This window comes from Phaenicophaeus curvirostris, chromosome 4 (assembly GCF_032191515.1).
Source record: "Phaenicophaeus curvirostris isolate KB17595 chromosome 4, BPBGC_Pcur_1.0, whole genome shotgun sequence".
Classification (NCBI taxonomy): domain Eukaryota; kingdom Metazoa; phylum Chordata; class Aves; order Cuculiformes; family Cuculidae; genus Phaenicophaeus; species Phaenicophaeus curvirostris.
Window position 1 is genome coordinate 76,166,976 of NC_091395.1, and position 6,954 is coordinate 76,173,929.

Below are 6,954 nucleotides of genomic sequence, written 5' to 3' on the forward strand. Positions count from 1 at the left end.
TCATTTAGGAAACACCATGTCTCTATGATTTATCTTACAGCCCTAGATGAGAAAGCAGGAATCCCAGTTTTCAAAGTCTTTTGCCCCACCTCCTAACCTCTTATTTTCATGAATACTGTAAAAAAAAAAAATAACAACTTTTACATGCAGTGTTAGAGAGACCTCCAAATCATTATACATGCTGAAGCATCACTTGTTTGACTTTTATTTTGCCTGTGTTTTGAATCTCAGGCTTTCAAACACCCCCTCAAAACACAAATCCTTCCCTAGCTAGGATTGCTGTGAACTCGTTAGACATGACTGCTCTGAAAGAGAGGTGAAGCATTGGAAGAGGCTGCCCAGAGAAGTGGTGGAGTCTCCATCCCTGGAGGTGTTAAAAAAAACCATGTACATGTTGTACTTCAGGACGTTATTGTTTAGTAGACACAGTGGTGTTAGGCTGATGGTTGGACTGGATGAGCTTAGAGGTCTTTTCCAGCTTTAATGATTCTATGATTTTATGAGCATGTTGTATAAACAGAACAACGAGGCAGCTCTGACCTACAAAGAGTGCACATTTTGCCCAATCACTTGTGAATCAAGCAGTTGGATGGATGGATGGATGGATGGTTGTCCCTTGTAGACTGGAAAACTGCAGGCTCTAATATATCACAGTGAGGTTAGCTGCAAGAACAACCCAGTGTTGGTTTCTGAGTGGTCGAGTTGAACTCAGCCTCTCTTGGATGGTCCCTTCCAACCCAAGTCATTCTGTGATTCTTTGATTTGAGTTGAGGGTCCCTCCTGGAAGACTCATTATCATTCTAACACAGCTAACTGCTGGTTTCAAAACTATCTGTGGATTTCCCTGGGAAATAGAATCTGGCAGGCTAGGAAGGCTTCTGGCTTGAAAAGCCAGTCCAGACCTACATTAGGTGTAGGTGCTTGTTTGGAGGATTTCAATATAGTGCTTGTGCCTTATTTCCATGTATTCATCCCTTCTTTCCAGGGAAATATACTGGAAAAGCTGCTCACTGCCAATATCTGAAGAGTAAGCAATTCTCTCCTGACTCTTAAATTCTGGATTCCTGCTGAGTGCTTTATAAAAAAATAACCAAAAAAATAACCCAAAAACCAGCTCCTGGCTTTCGAGCCAAAAGACTCCCTGCGTCTGGAAGGCTTCGCAAGTAAAATAAAAGATTACAATGAAAATTACTTTCCCAACCACGCTCTGCATGAGAAGGCTGCAAAACTGCTGCCACGATCCGTATGCCTTGGTCAGGAGCCTGTGGCTGGTCCCTCTCAGAGGCACCACGTTGGATTACAGTCCTGCAAACCCCAAGTTGCTCATGGCTCCAAAAAGATGAAGCAAACAGCATAAGACCAACCCTGGTTTAAAGGCAGATGTTTTCCTATCTGAAATGTTTTTCCTATTTCTCCTTGCTCTGCAAGATTAGCAATGCCATTGCTCAGAGAGGGATATGGTCTGGAAGTTGCATCCAACCCAGTGGGGCAGTATCTCAGAATCACAGAATCACAGAATAACCAGGTTGGAAGAGACCCACCGGATCACCGAGTCCAACCGTTCCTACCAAACACTAAACCATATCCCTCAGCACCTCGTCCACCCGTGCCTTAAACACCTCCAGGGAAGGTGAATCAACCACCTCCCTGGGCAGCCTGTTCCAGTGCCCAATGACCCTTTCTGTAAAGAACTTTTTCCTAACGTCTAGCCTAAACCTCCCCTGTCGGAGCTTGAGGCCATTCCCTCTTGTCCTGTCCCCTGTCACTTGGGAGAAGAGGCCAGCACCCTCCTCTCTACAACGTCCTTTCAGGTAGTTGTAGAGAGCAATGAGGTCACCCCTCAGCCTCCTCTTCTCCAGGCTAAACAACCCCAGCTCTCTCAGCCGCTCCTCATAAGGCCTGTTCTCCAGCCCCTTCACCAGCTTTGTTGCTCTTCTCTGGACTCTCTCCAGAGCCTCAACATCCTTCTTGTGGTGAGGGGCCCAGAACTGAACACAGTATTCGAGGAGCGGTCTCACCAGTGCCGAGTACAGAGGGAGGATAACCTCCCTGGACCTGCTGGTCACGCCGTTTCTGATACAAGCCAAGATGCCATTGGCCTTCTTGGCCACCTGGGCACACTGCTGGCTCATATTCAGTCGGCTGTCAACCAACACCCGCAGGTCCCTCTCCTCCAGGCAGCTTTCTAGACAGACTTCTCCCAGTCTGTAGCACTGCATAGGGTTGTTGTGCCCCAAGTGAAGGACCCGGCATTTGGCCTTGTTAAACCTCATGCCATTGGACTCTGCCCAGCGGTCCAGCCTGTTCAGATCCCTTTGCAGAGCCTCCCGACCCTCCAGCAGATCGACACTTCCACCCAGCTTAGTGTCGTCCGCAAACTTGCTAAGGGTGCATTCGATGCCTTCATCCAGGTCATTGATGAAGACATTGAACAGGGCTGGACCCAGCACTGAGCCCTGGGGAACCCCACTTGTCACTGGCCTCCAGCTGGATTTCACACCATTTACCACCACTCTCTGGGCCCGGCCATCCAACCAGTTTTCCACCCAGGAGAGTGTGCGCCTGTCCAGCCCAGAGGCTGACAGTTTCTCAAGCAGAACGCTGTGAGAAACTGTGTCAAAGGCTTTGCTGAAGTCCAGGAAGACCACATCCACAGCCTTTCCCTCATCCAGTAGCCGGGTCACTTTGTCATAGAAGGCGATCAGGTTAGTCTGGCAAGACCTGCCTTTTGTGAACCCATGTTGACTGGGCGTGATCACCCGGTTCTCTTGCATGTGCTTCATGATAGCACTCAAGATCACCTGTTCCATGACTTTCCCTGGCACTGAGGTCAGACTGACAGGCCTGTAGTTTCCTGGGTCCTCCCTGCGGCCCTTTTTGTAGATGGGCATCTCCTCCCCATCATGCCCTGCAACCAAGGTGAAGAAAGCACAACCACATCTGTCTTGACTTGATCTGCAAACACCCACCTGCAGTTAGAAATTAATATAGAAATTAGCCCTTTTTGCCATAGATGGATAATTAGGATTAAATCGGTAGCAGCTTTAGTTGGTGTGGGCAGTTTTTCTTATGTAGCTGGAGCCTGCACCCCTCCCACCAGGCATCTCGGAGTGGTGCCCTCCCCTGCCCACACACACAGCCCAACAGCTCATCAAGGCCCTTGTTTCTGCGCTGAGGTGCTGCCACAGCCTCTCATCGGGGCTCATCTGGTGCAAATTTGCCGTCATTGCTCACGCAAAATACCTCTCTGCAAAAATATTTTTAGCTCCTTGCCTTGGTCGGGGCAACCCTTTCTGTATCGTGATTCTCTTTACACTGTTTCCACCTGTAGAAGGAAGGAATAAACTATTTGCCTTTGTTATCTATATTCCCTCCTCTCTCACCTCTGAAAAAACCCATCTCCAGACTCACCTGGTTCATCCTCTACTAACTGCTGAATCTCTAAATAAGCAATCTGGTGCTCTTACTCCCCGTTTTCACGCTGAGAAAAAAGACCCAAACCAAATACAATCATAGCAATGCCTCATCCCTCCACCTCAAACCCTCTCTGCAAGCTCACCTTTTCCTGCAACGCCTACAAAACCCCTCTGCATCTGCTAGGTGGCCAATAGAATCATAGAATCACAGAATCATTAAGGTTCAAAAAGACCTCTAAAATCTTCCTGTCCAACCATCAGCCCAACACCACAGTGTCTACTAAACCATGTCCCAAAGTGCCATGTCTAAACACTTTTCGAACCCCTCCAGGGATGGAGACTCCACCACTTCTCTGGGCAGCCTCTTCCAATGCTTCACCACTCTTTTGGTAAAGAATTTTTTCCTAATATCCAATCCAAACGTCCCCTGATGCAACTTCAGGCCGTTTTCCCTCGTCTTATCATTTCTTACTTGGGAAAAAAGACCACCTACAACCTCCTTTCAGGTAGTTTCAGAAAGCAACTAGAGAGCAACCAGAACTGCCCAGCCATTGCAACTCATATTAGCTCACCATTTTTTGGTGAATCCCTTGATCTGTTTGGCATGGGGTCATTCCTTCTATTTCAATTGCAAAAGCTTTAGACATCATCGAGTAAAAGAGGACAGTGACATATGTGTGACTGAATTTCAACCTCACAGAATCATAGAATCACCAGGTTGGAAAAGACCCACCGGATCAAGTCCAACCATTCCTATCAAACACCAAACCATGTCCATCAGCACCTCATGCACCCATCTTTTAAACCCCTCCAGGGAAGGTGACTCAACCCCCTCCCTGGGCAGCCTCTGCCAGAGCCCAATGACCCTTTCTGTGAAAATTTTTTTCCTAATGTCCAGCTTGAACCTCCCCTGGTGGAGCTTGAGGCCATTCCCTCTTGTCCTGTCCCCTGTCACCTGGGAGAAGAGGCCAGCTCCCTCCTCTCCACAACCTCCTTTCAGGTAGTTGTAGAGAACCTCACCTTGATTGTCTCATTAGTGAGTGTGGATGAGCTGAATCTGTTTCCATAGACAGTAGAAGGATGTGGCCGGCACCCAGATGAGAACTCAGGAAAGCTGCGGAGGGGCTCTTGATCAGGGAGTGCAGGGATAGGACGAGGGGAATGGTTTTAAGCTGAAAGAGGGGAGATTTAAACGAAATATTAGGAAGAAATACTTTCCTGTGAGAGTGGTGCGTCCCTGGTGCAGGTTGCCTAGAGAAGTTGTGGAGGCCTCATCCCCAGAACTGTTCAAGGCCAGGTTGGATGGGGCTTGGAGCCCCTGATCCAGTGGGAGGTGTCCCTGCCCATGGCAAGGGGTGGAACTGGATGATATTTAAGGTCTCTTTGAACCCAAGCCATTCCATGATTTCTCAGACTGAAGAAGTAGGAACCCAGTGATAGTGGGCTCTGCCATGGCCAGCCTGCTGTCCACAGATCTACCAGGAGGCTTGACCTCATGCCTTGGCTCCAAAGCTGCATTAGCCAGGAGGGTTGTAGTGCCTTACGGAGCCTTTTGCAGTGTTTCAGTACATCTCTTGATTAAGTAGACATCAGGGCATGGTCCCTAATTGCAAAATAGACCCATCAATGGCCACATGTAACTGGAAACATCTTGGTGCTATGGCATCTGGTGCTCTCTCCCCAAAGACCCAGGACCTTCCTTTGCCAGCCTCCTGCTGCCAAAACTCACTCACTGTGCAAATTTCATTTTGAAACCATTTTCCGTAAATTAGGAAGGTCTCGTTGCTGGGACCCAAATGACACGTTGTGCTCTCCAGCAGCTGGGTGTGGTGTCTGCTGCATCCAAAACAGAGCCAGCCCAGCACCAAGAGGGGAGCAGGGAGAACCCACAGTTTGGGGAAGCTGTGATTTCCAAACCCCAGGTAAAGGGAGTGAGTCTGGGGATTAAGGTCAGGGAAGGGGGGAGTTTAAATTAAATGTTTCTCCTCTTCTCTTTTCCAAAGTAATATTTTTCTCCTTTTTTCCCTCCCCACTTTCAGCCAAAACCTGGTAAAAATTCTTCCACAAATACATTTCTGTTCAGTTGGCAAATATTTTTCTTCCCTTATTATTTCCTGCCTGTTTGAAGAAGAAAGTTTGCAATGTTTGAAGACTGAGTTAAAAGGAGCGAGCAGAAACAAGGGATATGATGCCACTTAGTGGAACACGGGTAAATAATAATAAAGAACAATATTCCAACATCCGTGTTTCAAATTATTTATCACCTCTATGAGACAAAGTTCTTAATCATGATGTACCCTGAGGACTTCCCGGGGTACCAAGGTTAAGATAAGGGCTGCAAAGCAGCCTGTGCTGTGCAGTCAGGATAAAATGTTGCCTCTCCTGGAGATGCAGCCTGATGGCACAATGAATTTAGCGGAATTTGGGGAAAATCAAGAGTGTAGTAAGTTCAGGTTGGATGCAGACAATTGCAAAGGCATTCTGAATTGTTCCGTGAGCATCTTACAGGACAGTAAGACCTTGTGCTGTCCACGCAGTGCTCATGAGCAGTGGCAGAGAGAGGACAACCCCACAAGTTCTCTGGTTAACTCTGCTCTTGGCTTTCCCTACCAGCTCCCCAGTGGGGCAAAGCCAGGATGGTGAAATCCAAACCTCGTATTTGCTGTCCTCATGAAGTTCAACAAGGCCAAGCGCAAGGTCTTGCACCAGGGTTGGTGCAATCCCAAGCACAAATACAGAGAATGGATTGAGAGCAGCCTTGAAGAGAAGGACTTGAGGATGTTGGTGGATGTGAAACTCAACATGAGCCAGCAATGTGCGTTCACAGTCCAGAAAGCCAAACCATATCCTGGGTTCCATCCAAAGAAGTGCAACCAGCAGAGTGAGGGAAGGGATTCTCCCCCTTTAATCCACTCTTGTAAGACCTCACCTGGAGTCTTGCATTCAGCCCTGGTCTCCGCAACACAGGAAGGAGATGAATCTGTTAGACTGAGTCCAGAGGAGGCCATGAAGATCTTATAGCCTGCAGAAGAAGAGACTCCAGAGAGACCTTATAGCAGCCTTCCAGTATTTTAAGGGGGTCTACAGGAAAGCTGGGGAGGAGCTCTTTATCAAGGAGTGCAGGGATAGGATGAGGGGGGAGAGTTTTAAGCTGAAAGAGGGGAGATTGAGATGAGATATTAAAAAGAAATTTGTTTTCCTATGTGGGTGGTGAGGCCCTGGTGCAGGCTGCCTAGAGAAGTCACGACTGCCCCATCCCTGGAGGTGTTCAGGGCCAGGTTGGATGGGACTTTGAGCAGCCTGATCCAGTGGGAGGTGTCCCTTCCCATAGCAGAGGGGTTGGAACTGAATGAGCTTTAAGGTCCCTTCCATCCCAAACCATTCTATGATTCTATGATAATGCCCAGGAAAAAAAAAATACAAGGCAGGAGCAACCTTGCAGAATGTCCCAAAGGGACACACCACGTTACCTCCCACAGGCAGCTGCCCTCCCCAGGCAGGAGGCATGGACACAAGCCAGGAGGAGAAAGCCAGCCAC